The sequence below is a fragment of the Bombus affinis genome, chromosome 2 (genome assembly GCF_024516045.1).
Source record: "Bombus affinis isolate iyBomAffi1 chromosome 2, iyBomAffi1.2, whole genome shotgun sequence".
Taxonomy (NCBI): Eukaryota; Metazoa; Arthropoda; class Insecta; order Hymenoptera; family Apidae; genus Bombus; species Bombus affinis.
Genome location: NC_066345.1, coordinates 3,346,808 through 3,366,619, shown reverse-complemented (window position 1 = coordinate 3,366,619; position 19,812 = coordinate 3,346,808). Strand labels below are relative to the sequence as shown.

The 19,812-nt window shown below is 29.8% G+C and overlaps 1 long non-coding RNA gene across 4 annotated transcripts; it reads left to right on the top strand.

The window, feature by feature from the left end:
* Positions 1–16,968, top strand: LOC126913836 (uncharacterized). Of its 4 annotated transcripts, XR_007709450.1 has the most exons (4): positions 1–406; positions 2,191–2,337; positions 12,342–12,785; positions 15,400–16,968. It is a non-coding gene; the product is annotated as an uncharacterized LOC126913836 (long non-coding RNA). The 4 variants fall into 4 exon arrangements; XR_007709448.1 differs by lacking the exon at positions 12,342–12,785 and having other exon boundaries at positions 15,400–16,962; XR_007709449.1 differs by lacking the exons at positions 12,342–12,785; positions 15,400–16,968 and adding an exon at positions 2,944–3,051.
* The last annotated feature ends 2,844 nt before the right edge of the window (positions 16,969–19,812 follow it).

Sequence of the window (19,812 nt, the reverse complement as noted above, 5' to 3'; positions counted from 1 at the left end):
GAATTTATACTGAGTAGATGTTACGTATCAGCTAGAGTTTTATATATCGTAGAATCTCCCTCCATGATTGGGAAATGCTCGAGTGGGGTTTAAGCATTCACATGGTAATACATGTCGCAGAATATAAGTGTATAGGTTAATTGTGCAAGTCGTCAAAGAAACCGTAGGATAAAATAACAAGCCGATAAGAAATTCTATATTGTTAATTCTGCTAATACACATTTCAACAAAACGAGAGCTTTGCGCATAATTAAGGAGGGCGGGTGGTAAAAACGGAAAAAATAGTTTACAAGAAGCAATCCGTGAAAAATGACCAATCATGTATCTTGGTTGATCGTTCTTGAAGCTTGTCTTATCAATAAAGTGCAATAGAAGATGAAGACGAGTGTATTTCATGTATTCCAATGTAGGTATATTTCTATAATTTTTCGATAATTTCATCAACTTGACTTAATAATCTCATAAGAGAGTTTTTCTTAGAAAGCAATAGTAAGATAGCGTCTGAGATAATTTAATATTGAAAATATACAAGCGTGGAAAGATTGATAAATAAATTTTGTGTATTATAGGTTATAATTACATCATATCACTTTTATGTAATTCTGAATCTCCTTTTGTATCAAATTGCCTTGTATATAATTAATCTTCGGTTTAAAAAGTATCGTAAAGCCAAAGCGAATTAGTTTATGTTTATAAAATTAATTAAAATTTAATAAATGTAAATAAAATTTTCTTCTGCTTCTCAAAAGAACTTGATTTTGCTTTTACATTAATAAATGAATAAATGTTTTATAATAATAATTTAGATCCTTTCTATGGTATTAGATTTAATCATTTTCTTAAATATATATTTACATTATATTATATTATATTATATTATATTATATTATATATTACTACCGTTTATATATTATTGCTTGGAAAACTTATTTTATCAGCTCTTGTATATTGAGTTTCAAAAGATTTATTATTCGAAATAATTCTTCTTTAAATTGAAGATCAAGTTAGGTCTTGGAATAAAATAATCTGGGATTTAGGTACGCGTCATTTCATAGTGGTAGATTATTTTCTCAAAACAATTAAGCTGGCAGCTATATATGTAGTGAGATCGTAAGCTTACGCAGTTGAAGACCGAACATATACGTAAGTTGTGGCATGTTAGGGGAGATAAGAAGCTCGAGCTTTGTTCAGGGCCGTACCGTATCAACTTAGAACTGCTTCTTTCTTTAAAGTAGGTACGTTGGCGCGGCACAGCGGTAAATAATTTTCTGGCAACCCTGGTCACAGGGTGCGTACGGCCCTGAGTGCGGCTAGATCAATCGGTATAGCCATTTAATGCTTTAATTGACTTCCTCATTACATACATATATCGCTTTCAGCTACGATACTTTTGTTCCTTCTACCTGAATCGATTATCGTTTGATAGAATAAAAGGAAAAAATATGTACTATAGTTTTATGTTATTGTATTATATATATAATTATTACATACTACCTACTTACATACCCAGTGTGACTTTGGTTTTACTATTCATTCGTTGGATTAACGCAATATTAAAATGAATAAATGTTTTGCAACCAAAACAGTTTCTACACATCACGTTTTTACATCCATCTTCATATCTTTAGGATAAAATCTATTACAATATAAAATATATGAAAATATATATAAAAAAATATATATATATAAATATATAAAATATATAAAATATATACATATATTATATATATATATACATATATATAATTACTACTGATCAAGTATCGGATACCTATCAAGTTTTTATTAATTCATTATACTAAACTCTCTATTAAAATTTAGAGTGATTAAAGATATCTATAATTTCCATGGTCATAATTTTTTCAAAAAGTTGTACATATCTAGTACTAACTTAGTAATTATGAATTGACTGGATGTTTTCTTAATTTTATGCAAATTAAACTATCAATGTAAAGCAATAAACAGCGTTCTATTAAAAAATATACTATTTACAAATATATATAACATTTTCAGCGTAATTTACGTTTGTAATACAGTTACTTCACCCAATAGATATAATTCATTAAGTAGCATATGTTTATTTAATTCAACTTCTTTTTATTTGAATTCTATGTGTTTCTATTGTGATTCAATATGTACGCATATGTAACTACAATGAGTAAATGTTTTTCATTTGTGATTTTTCTTTAGGTAAGGAACGTGCGTGTAATTTTATTCTGTGCGTGCGCAATGATTCTTTTTAGTCAAAAAGAAGCGAGAACCGAGAACACGTTCCAAATCGTAGAGCAGCCTGATACAATGTCACTGACACAGCTGAATGCGAGATACGCGTAAATTGTGAGTAAGCATTCTTTTTGCAATTATCTCTCCTATTTTACGATTAAAGCTGTAATTAATTCAAATCATTTTTGAAACTTAAAACCTGTGTTGTAACTTTCTCCTATGAAAACGGTTCTTCATTTATCGCTTATATTTGCAATACTTTATTATAATTGTTTACTTTATAGCGAGGCGAAATTTTCATCTAAGTTTCATCTCTAATATCCTATTCTAGGGATCAAAATTTTATTTCGTAAAGCACAAGAGAAATGCTCAACCACATCCTCAAACATTTCAATTTTGCAATTTATAAAAATGCCTTGTAATTAAAATTTCGTTTCATTTTAAATAAGCGCTATAAAACAGTTGTGTTATTGGAATCTTTTTGAATTTTTTGTTTTTACGATCTTGTTTATTTTAATTATATTAGGAAAATTTTGTCAAAAAGTTTCACAGCTGTTGTAAATATTACAGATAAGTTATATTCTTAATTAAATAAGTTGACTTAGGTAATCGTATTTTTTGTATAATTCATTTATTTGGTTTTATTAGATCGTTTAGACATAATTTTTATTGAAGCTGTTACAATTAACATATCTGAGAGAATATTTACTAATATTGTAGTATTGAGGAAAACCGTTGGGGAAATTTCGATGAACTATAAATAGAAAACAATAAAAGTGCTGACAAGCCTGGAAGGATGGGAAATCCTGATGTGCCATATGTTAACTAGTGGGTGATATGCCAAGTAACTAGTCACTAGTCACTAGTCACTAGTCACTAGTCACTAGTCACTAGTCATTAGTCACTAGTCACTGGTCACTAGTCACTAGTCAAGAACCAATAATCAATAGTCACTAGTCAATAGTTACTAGTCAATAGTCAATAGTCAATAAGAAATAGTCAATAGTCAATAGTCAATAGTCAATAGTTGTAATTGGAGTTACAACTGAGTTGCGACTATTTGCAGTTGCGAGGAAGCTGCGAGTAGTTGTGAGTCAATCGTTACTCATGAGTTATGAATTATTAGTTGTAAGCTGTAAGTTGTAAGTTAAGCGTGAACTAAGAATTTAGTTGTCTTTAGTTATATCACATTACTACATTAAGTTTTAATTAAATAGTTATAGTTCTCTGTTTTAATCGCAATAAATAAATCTATATAATAAATAAAGTTCACTATAATCCTGATATCTATAATATTTTCAACGTATTTTTAATATGCTACTTTTGTTGAGGATTTAATATTATCCTCAGTTTACGATACGGACACATCTACTATTTTTTGAGAAATAGGAATTTTTCAGATTGCACATTATAAAGTTTGCAATTTGGACCACGCCGATAAGTTAATTAGCATCTTAAGCACTCGACAGATCCACTCAACAGCAAGTGACGTGTCAACTTCGATACCAGATGAGATAGACCACCGCTAATGGAACGTTACGCTACGCATCCTTGATCAGGTACGCACAAGACGCACCACGTGTGAGACGTCTACGAGTACAAGCATATTAAACACACTTTCGCTTACGTTTCTTACTCTTACGTTTATACTAAATACTTCAAATAAACATACAAATCACAAGCATACTAGAAAAACAGTTGCAACTTGACTGATCGAAGTTAAGAGGTCGTAAGAACTTCATTTCACTCTTATGAGATTTTTTTTTTTTTTTTATTTATTAGAATATTTACAATCAATTGTCGTTGAGAATTTTCAGTAACTTCATTTGGCGTGATACAATGACATGGTTTATAATAGTTTATATTGTTGGTTCTAGTAGGATCTAAGGATTTAATCTAAAGGGTATTTCCTTTTTAGTCTGCGGATCTGGTCCGTCGTGTCAAGTAGTTGGGTGACTAATGGGTTGTGGTGGTTGTTGACTCTTGCGTTATATCTGCTTCGGGACTTGTATATTTCATCTTTGACTGTGGGTATCTTGAGGTCGTGGTGGATTGTTTCGTTGGTAACATACTAGGGTGCATTTATTAGGGATCTTAGCGTTTTCGATTGGAAGCGTTGGTGTATTTCAATGTTGGAATTACTTGCTGTTCCCCATAGTTGGATTCCGTAGGTCCAAACAGGTTTTATTACGGTCTTATAGAGCGTAATTTTGTTCTGCGTGCCTAGGTTGGAGCGACGGCCAATGAGCCAATAAAATTTGTTGAGTTTGTCCCTGAGTTGCTTCGATTTGTCTATGATGTGTTGTTTCCATGTTAATCTCCTGTCCAGAGTCATGCCCAGGTATCTGACTGCTTATGAGAATTTAACACTAAACCTACCGGCGCGGTCAAATTGACCGCTGTCGCGACTTCTACACAAATTTAACCATATTTAAACTTTATCATATCGCTTTATAATTTCTGACTTTTCTTAAAACATGCATACAATATACTTTTCTATATTTAATTTTAGTTTGCTCTTTTATTTTCTGAGAACAATTTATATTCTGCCTTGCCTACCGGTCATTTTGACCGTCCGACAAAATATTTTCGTTATTCTTAAAATAATCAGTTTGCTGATGAGTGCCGAAGCGTGTAGGCGTGTGTCCAGTGCCCTGTGAAGTTCACAAAACAGACCGTGACGCCCATCTGTCGAAAGCGAATCTAACAAACCTAGCCAAGTGTTCGCAAACGTGCTAGTCAAAAATCCAACGCTACTAAGCTCTGATCCGAATCACAGCCTCTCGACTAGTTTTTTAATATTGACTAGTTTTTTAATATTTAATTAACTAGATCGATAATGGCCCAATCATCCCAAACGGGCTCTACGGAGTTCAGTCACAACAACGCCGTTCTTCCTCCTCCGTGGCAAAGGGGCAATACACCCCTCTTTGCAAACGACCCGCATACGAGAAAACGCAAGCTGGAAGCTATCAAGATTAATGTGAGTAAGAGACAAACCAACCTACCAGCTAGCCAAGTAACTACCCACAACAGGTTCGCGATACTGGAGGCAACAGATGACGCTATGGACACAACCGAAGCGGTAAATACACAACATACCCAAAAAACTCCCCCTCCCCCGCCAATCTTCATTGACGATGTCATTGACATTCAATCAATGACAAAGACAATCGAAAAGGAAATCAGCAAGGAGGAATATAAATTGAAAATCAGCAACAACCGTGTAAAAATCCTGCCGACCAACCCAGACGCCTATAGAAAATTAACAAAGTTGTTAAAAACCCTGAATGCCAACTTCCGCACTTACCAGCTCAAGCAAGAAAGACCATTTCGTGTGGTGCTACGCAACATCCACCACTCAGCCGATCTAGACGAACTAAAGTTCGAACTGTTAAAGCACGGCCACGAAGTAACTAACATCAGCAACATAAGACATAGAATCACAAAAAACCAACTATCGCTATTTTTTATAGATATAAAATAAAAAAAAAATAACAAAGAAATCTACAACGTAACCGGCTGATGAACTCTATAGTTAAGATCGAACCACCTCTTGTAAAGAAAGAGATAGTACAATGCAAAAGGTGCCAAAGGTATGGCCACACGCAGAAATACTGCAACCATAATTTCCGGTGCATAAAATGTGCAGGTAGTCACCCCACTGACCAATGCACTAAATCCCCAGAAACTCCCGCGAAGTGCATCCACTGTCAAGGAGAGCATCCTGCGAACTACAAAGGATGCTTAGCCTATAAAACACTACACAATAATAAGTACCCTAAACTCAGACCCAAGGAGATAACCAAACAAGAACCTAGACCCCAAAAATTCTCCACACCATCAATCTCCTATGCCCAGGCAGCACAAGGAAACATAAACAATTTGAAAACCCACAGTGGACACTCAGAAAATAGTGTTCTCACCCCACAAAACACAGACAACTTCACCAGACTCGAAAAACTAATCGAGAAGCAAACAGAAGCAAATTAACAACTTGCTGTCACTACTTACACTCTTCATGGATAAATTAATACGCACAAAAGCAAAATAAAACCAATGCGTATAGCTCTGTGGAACACCAACTAGCTCAGCACAAATTTGAACTAGAACTCTTCTTAAAACAATAGCAAATCGACGTAATGCTCATATCTGAAACCCATTTCAACGACAAAAACTACCTCAAAATACACGGCTACAACTTCTACCATACCCAACACCCCAGTGGAAAGGCACACGGCGGCACCGGAATCATCATCAAATCCAGCATTAAGCACTACGAGCTCCCATTATTCCAGAAAGACTACCTTCAAGCCACAAGCGTAGCAATAGAAGACTGCCATGGTACAATCACCACCTCAGCAGTATACTGCCCTTTCAGACACTCGATTGCTAAAGAGAACTTCGACAGCTTCTTTGACGCCCTAGGCAATAGATTCATAGCTGGAGGAGACTATAACGCTAAACATACCCAATGGGGCAGCAGACTTGTCACAGCAAGAGGCAAAAACCTCTTGAAAAGCATAACCACCAACAATCTCAACTACCTTACCACATATGAACCCACATACTGGCCCACTGACACTAATAAAATCCCCGATTTACTCGATTTCTTTATAACCAAAAATATCTCGCCTAGATATGTCCAAATCAATTCCTTGGCTGAACTCTCTTTTGACCATTCCTCCGTAATAGCAACAGTCAGTTCAGCAATAAACGAGAACTCACCTAATGGCGTTATTCACAACCAACTCACCAACTGGCAGCTCTTTAGAGGAGTCTTTAATCACTCAACCTCTGCCTCAATTTCACTAAAAACAAAGGAAGATATTGAAACAGCCACAGGATACTTAAACACGAGCATAATAAACGCTATCCGCTCCTCCACACCTACTAAGACTTCTATCAGCAAACACGAATATCCCCATTACATATTAAACAAAATCATAGAAAAACGAAGACTAAGAAGAGTGTGGCAGACCCATAGAACATCGGACGACAAACGCAAACTAAACAACGCAACCAGGAAGTTAACCAAAATCATTAAAAAATACAAAAATGACTGTTTTCAAAAGTATCTCGTCAATTTGTCCCTCTCTACCGACTCCAACTACTCACTATGAAAGGCTTCCAGGAAACTTACGTGTCCCCCGCAAATAATCCCTTGAATTCGCTGTCCGCAAGGCAACTTTGACCGGGTTTATACTCTTAGATCAGTCACTTACTTAACTCATACATCTACACCAGCGTAACTATCTTCATTACAAAGTTGTTGGAACAAACTGTGATTTGTAACCCATCTGTGTACAAGTTGTGAGAAATATAAATTTTATAACCCTGTTAATCGCAGTGTTATACTACGACAACCACCCCTATTATCCTAACCGAAATAAGGGGATCGATCTATTCGTGGTGTCGATTATTACAATCGTAACGGGAATTTACGACTCCCGTTGACTGCGAACAGTTTGGAAAGAAATAGATGTAAGTCTCAAACCTGCTATAAGGAATCATATAATAAAATGTACGGCAGAAGAAGCATTTAGAGTATTGGGGATTACGAGGGAGTTAGATATAACAAAACTAGATGTATTTATTGCTCTGTTATATGCCCGCGGTGCATATCAAGCACAAAATTTAGATGTCTAATATTTGTAGAATAAAATTTGGAGATCTGCATTTGTTTCAAAAACAATGAGGAGGAATGATTTTGCTGAAATTATGAGTTTATACGATTTGATAAGATGAGCGAAAGAAGCCAACGTTTACGAACCAATAAATTTGCAATGGTATCTACAGTATGGGGCCAATTTACAGAGAATTCACAAATTTAAAAATGTTATAAACCTAGTGCATACATTACTTTTATATAAAGTATCGCGGGAAAGAAACTATGTAATAAAACTATCAACAAGTACTACACAAAAATTGTCAAGTAAAAAATTAGTATTCAAGTAAAGGTTACAAAATTACGAAAATTTGTTTAAGATGCGGGAAATATTTATGCGGTAAATGTACATTTGATAATAAGATAACTTGTAAAAATGCAGCAAAGTTGAATAAGATATATCTCTATATAAATAAAATGTAATTCTATTTAAGTCTATATTTGAAATTAAACAAAAATAAATTTACACGAAATTTTATGAAATTTCATCATTTTATATACATTTAGTTATAAATTAATCATTATCTAAGTTAAATCATAAAAACTATTACTTCTTTAATCACCGGTCATTTTGACCGCACACGGTAGGAATAGGTATATACGAAGTGTCGGTAGGTTTAGTGTTATTACATCAAACCGGATACCATTCATTTTGACGTAAATTACTAATTTTAGAAACTACGAAGGTAATTATTCGTTTACTTTCTTTTGTTGTTTTTTTGTTCTACTAAGGAAGTATTCATTTCTCACACTTGATACAATTCAAAATTTGTATATAGTTACTTACTCTGATTGGAAACATGTCATTTAAAATACGAAACGAAATAATGTATATTGCAAGATAACGTGTATGATTCAGTAGCTGATTCTACTTTGAAAAGTTTACATAACAATTTTGGGATAAACAAATTTGTAAAAACACTAATTATAAGGTAGCACATACTTGTTACCAGGGAAATTAATTGCAATCTGAATTGTAATGGCGCTAAATGAAAGTATACTTATTATTTTTATAACGATAATTTATTTTGGAAAAATATTTAACAAGGTAGTTATCTGCAATTCAGTGTTGCAATATTGATAACCAGGAGAAAGAGAAGTTAAAATTATTCTCCAACTTCAAGTTACATATCAACGTGAAAAATTACAAAAGCATACACTAGTTCAAGATAAAGGAATCAAAATGGGTGTATTAATTGTTATCTTTGACTAAAATAAAAAGGTTTAATCGACAAAGGAATGATACTGAAATGATTACTTAAGATTTAAATAATTGCGAAGGAGTTTAAAACTGAAGTTAATTTATTTGTTCCTTAGGTCATTTACGACCAAATCGTATTTTTCTACTAGAAAATCTTTTAAATCTGAGAATTCATTTGTTCCTTAGGTCATTTACGACCAAATCGTATTTTTCTACTAGAAAATCTTTTAAATTTGAGAAAAATAAGAAATAATATTAAAGATGTCTCGCAGTTTTTAAATGTTAAAACTCCTTTTCCAGTTATAACGAAAGCAATGTCGAGATATTGAAAAATAAAAATTACTGTAGGGTTAAAATTTTTAATCTATAGATTAGCAACTCATTTTAGGACTTTACTATTTTACTAGAATTATGATAATTCTTCCACAGAAACAGTTCACGTGTTTATCTATGACTATGCTTATATATACGTTTTGAAATATATACATTTATGTATATAGGTAAATGTTGTGTAATCGCTTCAAAGTACGTAATGATAATTCGTTATCTACTCGTGTCCACATTTTTATTTCTTTCTCCATTTAAGAACATTTCTAAACATTCGATTAATCATCAAAGAATGTTAAGATTATCTTGAAGAACGAATTAACAGAGATAAGGATACGGATTAGTAACTTATCTCAATTCACTCGTGTACTCAATGTAAAACTAACATTAATTAGCAGAAAAAGAAATATACAATTATATGAAGTTATTATAATTATGCATACTTAGGTAACTACTAAATTCATTTTTCTTTCTAAACCGAGTATTTCTTCTCTTAAAATTCTCGTCGTGAAGCGTGTAAAAAATGAATCTGATATTTCATAAATAACGTTAGCAAAAACTTATCTTTATCTTTGTATCTTTTTTTTCTTTTAATATAATAATATCGGTCGTTTACGTTGATTGTATGGTTCACCGAATGTGAATTAAGCACGTGCTTTTCTGACGCAATTTTTATATCACATGAAAGATATTTATGAGGCAATGAATCGTTACAAAAATAACCAATTTAAACAATTCTCATAGGTATGCTTTAATGTTTAATTATCAGTTAGTTAATTATCAGTTTAATTATCAATTTAGTATAATCGCTAATACGCGCATTTTCATGTACAATACTTTTAGGAAATATACAAGCGCAAAAATATACTTGATATTAGAAATATAATATCCATTATACGAATAGCACTAAATAGGTGAAGCAAGCTTCTGTTTTTTATTCCTTTAATTGTATTTGTAAAAATATAAATCGTAAAATATAAATTCGTAAAAATGCATGAACATCACTAGTTTACTAATCATCATAGGCATACAAAAATATTGTTCACATATCGTAAGTATCGCTCACTCTGTTACGATTCATCACGATTTTATTAACTTTATTTTCTCACATTATATTTCATGTATATGTTGCGTCACATTATTTATTATTTATGGGTTATTAATGGTAGAATATAGTGTTTTGACGAAGATTAAAAAATCGTACATTCGCATGTTTTGTAACGACATGTATTAGTAAAAACTGTGTAAACAAAATATGGAAATGTAATATCCATCTGCTGTTGTCAGATGTACGTTTACTAGGAATTTAAAATAGGAAGAAAGTCATAATTTTATTCAGAGAATTTGGATAAATATAGATTCATTCCTGCTTCTCGGTAAAGATTTCATTAATTCTGATCGGATATTTACCATACAATTACGTATATTTATCCTTATGATCCAAGTTAATATCTATCTATGTAGATCTATATTTTAAATTACTTATATTGCCCTTTTATTTACAAATTAATATTTTCAAGGGAAATTGATGATACTAACTGTTCGTCGAATGGATTTATTCTCATATTTCTCTCTTTAATATAGCTTTGGCTTTAAATTTCAAAGATAAGAAACTTAATTGAATTATCTCATTATAATTATTGTTTAATTTTCATTGTTTTACGACATAGATAGTTGGCTACTTTAATATTGAGAAATATTTGTTTGATTTCTTACTATATTTAGAGTTAAACGAATTAAAAAATAAAGTATTTATAATCAAGTTGACCTTCTTTCTGAGTTTATAAAGAAGTTATCATACATTTTGATAAAATATTACAATTCTAGATATTTCTTATTTTGAAATTTATTTTCCACGGAATAATTTTATATCTTTAACTAATTATTAATAATTAAATAAATAATTAATAGTTTGAATATTGTTTTATAGAGTTACATATATCATATTCAATTATCTATAGATAATTAGGTGGTCTAATTTCTAGTGGACTATCTTATATTGATATGATATTTTAACATATTTTGATATTTTGATATGATATTTTAACATATTTATATTATAATAACATATCTTATATACAACTTCATCAGTTTAAATTTGCTTTATTAGGAGCTTTTTCTGTAACTAACTGGTATTAATTTAATCAATTCTAATTAAATACAGCATCGAAAGCAAAAGTGAGTCAAAGAGAAAAAGAGAATTTATAGTTTTTTAACATTGATCGTTATTTATATTTGGAAATTTGAAGAATCTGGAAATGTATAAAAATACAAATGATTTTGTGAAAGTTCGAAAAGATTTTTAGAAATACAATAAAAATAATATAATAATTGCATTACGTTTAACTATATAAATTGGCAAATATAAAATAAAAAATAGAAGTAGAATTTGAACTATTCATGTATTTTAACGTCAGCTCGGATAGTTAAATATTATAAGAGATAATAGTCACATGAAATTTCTTTCTTACTGAGAACATTAATTTTCTTGCATTCATATATTATTGTAGAAGACCATATAAGAAAACATATATATTGTACGAATCATATATGAAATCATATATGCACATACGAAATGTATATATATATGTATGTATCTATATCTATACGAAACTGTACATAACAATACATTACTAAATAAAAATACTCTAACATAATGATTTTATTTGATTTCATTGTTCCTGAAATTCTGTGACAAATCCATGAAATATTCTCCTTAGCGAAATAAAATAAAAATGGTAATAATCTTATTTTTCATGTAACGCAATGTGATTCATCTGTTACGTTATGCGTAATGGTGCAATCAACGTGGTTTGAACGGTCATTCATTTAAACTGATTTAAAACGGTTGTAAACTGATTTAAATTAACTAACATATCCGATCATAACATTATTATTAAAACACTATTGTATTATTTGCAGGAATGACATTTGGGGGAAATGAACAAATTTATACACTTGTCAGTTAATTCCAGAAATAACTTCAAAGCTTATTTTTACTGATGCACTTATAAATATGTATGTGCATATCGTAAAAGGGAGAAATATCTGTGTCTAAATTCATCATTGTTATACTTTTCTTCTATTTATACACTAATAGATGCGTTAATTAAAAACACATCAATACTTAGTCATTCAACGTCACCGGTATCATGACGCTATCGACTGACAATAAAATTATGTCAAGTCACGATTGAGATTACAACCGTTTGTGATATTATTACTCATGTTCACTTCAATGTTGCCATATACCCCGATCTCACATTCTGTTCAGTATTTCTTGTGAAATTATCATTTTTTTTATTGTTCAGTTTAGTTACACGAAAAGAAAAGAAATATTTTATGTCGTTAATTTTAAGAGTGATAGTAAGATATTTCTATTTTATATGTTTGATATATAATAATTATGCAACATTGATACTTGAAGTAATAATAGTGATAATGGTGATTGAAATTCTATTGTGCAATTCTAGTGTGCGAATAATGACAAATGTTAGTGATTGCAAGAATTGCATCTAACTATAATTAATTATTTTACATTCATAAAAAATGCAAACTTTTGTTATGCAAAATAATATGTAATGTTTTATTGTGTGTACGTGTAACTTTTTTTTTTAAATGAAATTAATCATATATTTGTGAAAAATTGAAAGTGTTCATCATAATAATTATAAACCAGTTTCGGAAAATAATCTGTTATTATTATTATTATTACTAATGTCATCTTATAAGAGTCAAATATAAAATAAACGAAAAAATAAATATATTAAATTTACAAATCTTCATTACAACACAACTATCATTAAATTCGATTTGAAGAAGCAGATTATTCCATAAAACAAACTATTAGGAAAGAAATTTGATTTTTGAAAATGTGCACTTCACGTATGTGTATGCATTATATTAATTTTATATTATACTATGCATTATAATATTTAAAAAGTATGAAAAATTATTTCCAATGTTTTAGAAACAATTTATATGATTCTTTTACATTTTACTTTATATTTTTTTCTACCTTATACATTTCACTGAATATTTTTTATCGGAATATTTTTATTGAAATATGAAATTTTCACCAGCAATTATCATCGCAAATTTGTTTATTCATCCATTCATTAAACTCAATTATTGCATTATATTCGTTTATTGTATCTTTCAGTCCAAATAATGATGTTTTCTTTGCTCATTTTTCGATGTTAGGCATTCCTGCTATTCCTTTCATAAATTACAAAAATAATACGAAGAAAAATTGTAAATATAATTTATAGCTACTTGAAAGTCTAAAAAAAAAAAAAAAAAAACGCTACGATAAGTTTATGTAAGTTTAGCATTTTTAAATGGTAACTTCCTCTTCAATTTTTGATGACTTAAATGTTCCATTAACTGATAAATATTCATGATTAATAACATGGATATGAATAATTATTTGGTTTTGAAGAAAAATTCGTTTCTTCGGTTTTTTAAAAAATAGTGTGTCTCTGACGAGAATTTGTTACTTTAGATCTAAATGGATCCGATTTCGGTATATTTCTGAGTTTTCTAATAATTTGTAAATTGCTTTAAAGCTCCGAAGCAGAATACTTCATCTTCTTTCATATTATAATCGTTTGCCTGTAATACAATCCTTTCCACAGTTCATATCGAAATTTTCGAAAAATATAATAATGAAATTTATAATATAATATATAATAATAACGATATAAACACAGTAATATTTATGTTCAATAATACTCTGAGTATTATCAATTGTTAATTTAAAGATTTAGGTTTTAATCGAATTCGTAATGGTAACCGCTGTATTTTTATATTTTCAAATGAAAATCCAACTTCCGATAAATTACGGGTTTCAAAACGACCTTAGTAAGTTAATGCATATACTACTGAGAGAAAGTTATGGTATTTCATTCTACGCAAGGTGAGCTACTAGTATAAAGCGTGGTAAGATGTTTTCTTCGAAAAGGCTTACTTTTCTTTCTTTTTTTATTTTAATTAAATGGATTGGATTAATCCTTTTAGTACCGAACAACGATATATCATTGCATTATTCTATTTTACTTTTTCTTATTGTCTTATTCTTACTATTCCCATTACGAGAGAACTTTATCTCAAAATAAATTTATAAAACGCTGTAAATGGTTGAATATCTCTGCAGAAGCTCTGTGGGAGATATTCCACAAATTGAAAAAATTGTTAATTGGTTTAACTTTTTTTTATATTTCGCAATGGTTGATATCGAGATTGTGTATACGCCGGTGTCATATGACAAAAATTCGGCATCGGAGATTTGGTTGAGACCGTAATCACAAGTTTTAGATAACACTATTTAAAACAGAATATCCCCTTATGATTTACAAAATAATCTTGCCTTGATAAGGCGAGAGTAAAATTTTTGGTGGACCTGTGCATAGATTACATACAGTTTGTAATTTGTGCAATATTAGGATTATACTGTGTATGCAATAGTTACCATCAATGCTGAGTAAATTATTTGTGTGAATAATAATAAGTAAATATTACACGTTTTCAATAGCCCGATAGCTATAAATGCTTATAATAATATTAGAATGTTATTTCTTGTTTCGGAGGAAGTAATCTTCCTGACGCTTACTGCGCATCATGGGATTATCATTTAGTTTTGTGTTTTGATATTAGAGATTTTGTTATAAATAATTGAGAATACATTATTTATGGTTTATACTGTTCTACATCAAATTATGACCAAACGATGATTTTTCTTATTTGCAAATATTGTTTATAAAAGAAAACTGATTTTTCCATTTTTCCTAATGATTTTGAATAAGTATTATTATTATGATTTTCAACAAATATTGAAATACAGCTGACATTAATTTATTCTTCCTTTATTTGGTAATACGTTCCTTTTTGATTTTTGTAAATATCATTCTTACTTTTTTTATGATTTTTTTTCTCAATCCTTGCCAAATTATATCAAATTGGTTTGGTATTCTCCGTTCAGGTACAATTCTTTCGGTCGACACTAGAAGGGTTAATCATTCAGGTGGAACAAATTTCAGATGGAGAATTGCTAGAGAAACAGAGGCTCTCCCTCATTTTTTAAGTTGAAACAACACATCAATTTTTCGTGACTTGAATGTCGGTTACATAATTTGTTTATTCCATATTAAAGAACTATTTTCTATTTTCTTGAAAGGAAAGAGACGAGGCGTTGAAATATGGTGAAAATAAACATATCGTTGAGCAAGAACTACTTCATTATAAGTTCATAACGGAATGGAATGTACAATATTGCATGCGAATATCTCTTTTGTCCTTTTAAAATTTATCCAATTCATAAATATTCATTTTACTTACATATGGATAACAAGTAATTAAATATTCGTCTCATTTACACGTGTATGTAGCAACATAAAGGGGAAAAATAAATATATATGGAATTTTTAAGTAAATAATGTTTTATTGTATGTTTGCACGTTTACATATTAACGTTAGGTTACCATCATTGCTTCTGTTAATAGAAATATTATTATATTAAATAAAACTAAATAGAAATGTTTTCTATCTGTTTAATTTAGCTCTATACTATATGTACATATAGGGATTCTTCGAAATCATGGTACAAGCGGTCGATTCGTAGGAAATTAATTGATTGAAACAAAAATGAATTGAAACAAAAAAATTATAATTTTTCTTTAAGGCTTCGTTTTTGAGAAAAATGAGTTTTAAGATGCGTCAGGTGTCCGTGTATTAATTGTAAGTTTCGAGATATCCGACCTCTTTTTCTGCTCGTACTGATAATAATATAATTAGAGCTATATGCAGCATCGTGGTCAACATTTTAAATAATTTTTACGTTAATAAAACGATTTTTAAAAAGAGAAACTCTCACCTCTATTTATGAAACCATTCTCAGTGCGGACATCGCGGAAATAAGATAACAGTAATACAGTAGGAAGCAAACGTGAAATTATCTATGTTTATAAATATAAACAGGAGCAGAAAAAGAAGTCGGATATCTTGAAACTTACAACTAATACACGTGCAGTAGGCGGATCTTCGAAGAACCAAGGCCTTAAGGCTTTCGTTTAAACGAAAGAATGTTATTTTTTCTTTTCTACTTACATGTGCATTTAGAATAGCCACCCGACCGCTTGTATCATGATTTCGGGGATACGCTGTATGTACATACATATTATAATCACACAGATATCCTACCACAGATATAAAGCGCATTTCTTTTTATCAACATCTTTTGATGAGCGTTTAAAGGTATAAAAACGAAATTTATTTTTGTCTTTTAATGTTTTCTCTGATTTTCGTCTGCATATCTACAAATAATTGCGGCAATGAGTATTTCTTTATAATTCTAATAATTTCATATTTTAATATTTATTTATTTATAGTTGTACTAAATTATTAGCAATCTCATTAAATTACTATGATTCTTGTAAATTGTTAGATCTGATAAGAACTATTTGATCATTGACAGTTAGCTACCGATTAAGTATTGGAACACTTAGCATTAGTTCGTTTCAAAAATGTCTATTTCAATGGCCGAGAATGTATTTCATATGCAGATATTTGGTCAATAGACCAATTACTATGATTCTTGTAAATTGTTAGATCTGATAAGAACTATTTGATCATTGACAGTTAGCTACCGATTAAGAATTGGAACACTTAGCATTAGTTCGTTTCAAAAATGTCTATTTCAATGGGCGAGAATGTATTTCATATGCAGATATTTGGTCAATAGACCATTTCTCGATGAGATTTGTATTATGTCTCAAAATACTATACATTTTGTCAAGTATCGAGTATTTTGTTAGTAAAATATACTTTTTATGTATTCTCTTGGAAATTTAACGGGAACAATATAAAAAAGATCGTTTTCATTCATTGAGAACTAAATGTGTACACGTTAACATAAGATAGCCGTATCTTACTTTAAAATTTGAACGGTACCAAACGCTTTGTTGAATGGCTTGCTGACTTCTCAACTAGACCGATATACTACTTACTGTACCCAATATTGTGAATGGCGCTCTGCTCTTTGCGTATTTTTGAATGGCACCTTGCCATTGACAATGGTAGTTCTTAGAAATATATACACGTAGTATTATTTTTTTCTACTTTATAATATTTATCATATTTATTGTACTGTTACATTGTAATTCATAGCAACTACATGACTTAATACGATTTGATTAAGGATAAAAAAGAAAATACTAATATGCATAATAATTATGACACTAAAATGATATATTTTAATGTATTATGTTGCCTTGATGTTTTCTCGAAATATTATTATATTAAATAAAACTAATCTTTTCTTATTTGATATTTGAGGAAATTTCACTGTTCTTTAAAAAAATTCAATAGGAATTAATTCTTTATTTATTGTTTGTAGAATCATATTCCAATTTTTAGCAACGATTAGAATAGAATATAGGCATATTCTTCAAAAATACAAGAATATTTTAACGAACATCTATTTTAACACATCATCTAGTAGCATTTTTTGTTGTTGTGCAATAAAATAAAATACTAAAAATTATATGTGTAGATAGGTTACTTATAATTAGTATACAGATAGATTAAAAAATAAATAAATTGAGATAGGAAATAAAATATTTAATATTTCATAAAAATATTAATGAACGAAAAATGACTTACAAAAAGGTATAAATTTATTGTCAGTAATTAAAGTTATTATAATTTTTATAAACCTAATATATGAATTCAAAATAATGTCGATAAGTATTTGCTTCGTAAGCTTGAATTGATATTTCTTTACGAACGAATATTTTATGCATGTTCTAAATTTGTTACATAATATATTCACATCGTGATAACGCAGGATAAAATACTTAAGCATTTTGGAATGCACGATGAAATTGTGCAAATACGAAAGAATTATGAGCAACCAAAATGTTTAGAGTTTAGAAGCATAACATTTGATTGTGCACGTTTGAAACTGTTGTACTGCAAGAGATTTGTATTTTACGATATTGATAATACGAGCAGTTTTATCACTTTGCTATATATCACGATCAGAATAAACATTGTACGTTTCATGTCATGTAGAAGAAAGGAATTGTTTTAACAAGTTGTATATAATTTTGTTTTACTAACTAAAATTTCTATATAGTATATAGTTTTGTTTTCATTGAAATTGGTTATTAAGTAATATTTAATTCGAATTACCTTATTTGCCAAAAAGCAATTGTTATATATTGTTATATATGTATGATGAGACAATTTGTTTGGAATACCAAGAATTAATACAAAATTAAAGGATTTATGTTTATATGAGAGTCAAGAATGTATTTTAAGCAATCTCAGAATACAAAATTACTGGTACGTGAAACAGATTGATGTAGGTAATGGGTTAAAGACCTTGTTCATTCAAAACGTTAACCTTCTTGTTAAAAATACGAGTACAGCCAGCACGGATAGGATAGAGTGCTATAATTTTAAACTGCAATTGCAAAAAATTCCTCTCTATTTTATACATATTTTTGCTTTTACCATAAATTCTAATAAAATGTTGTGTGGTTCTGGACACAAGACAAATTGTGTATAAATCATCATTTATAAAATTGAATGCTATCATCCAAGCAACAAAAATAAATTACACAATTCTGTGTTAACTTCTATTCTTTATATGTTCATCAAAAATTTGCAGATGTTATTTTCATCGTCAAACAATTCATATTATATGAACATAATTAAATACAAAATTAAACCTAAACAGATTGTTTCACTCGCTAGACTTATTATAACGAGTACGAAATTTCTGATATTTTGTATATTTTTGTATATTATATGCAGTTGAAGAATTTTCATGCTTAAAAATTGCCCATGAATGCATGAATACACGCAGTCTATCAATCATTTAAAGTATTATTCAACAATGCTGCTCAACCATACGCTCAATTCGCATGCGCTCGTAATTCGTATTTTATTGTCAGTTTACATAATTGAGAATTTATCGGCTGAAGTGAACTGATTGTTTCGAGTTTATCATTAATGTGTGTGAGATTGCTTTTTTTACAATGTTAACAAGACTTGGCATGTAATCTTAATCGCGAAAACAAAATATAAACTAATAAATCGGTTAAAATATGATGACATTTTAACTGTATTTGTCAATATGGAGAAATAGGTCAAGGCATTGTAATACGTTATCATTTCACTATATTTTTACTCTTACGTTTCAATTATGATTACACGAAGAACCACCAATTATTATTATCAGTAAGAAGACATTAATTGGAAATAAACAAGAGTTTAGGACGCAAGTGTCAATAAGAAATATCGTTTCTTATTTATGTATTTCGAATTTCCAAGATACAATCAAATTCTAATTCTGTGAAATTTTCAGTTAACAATTAAGAAGAGTGCAAAC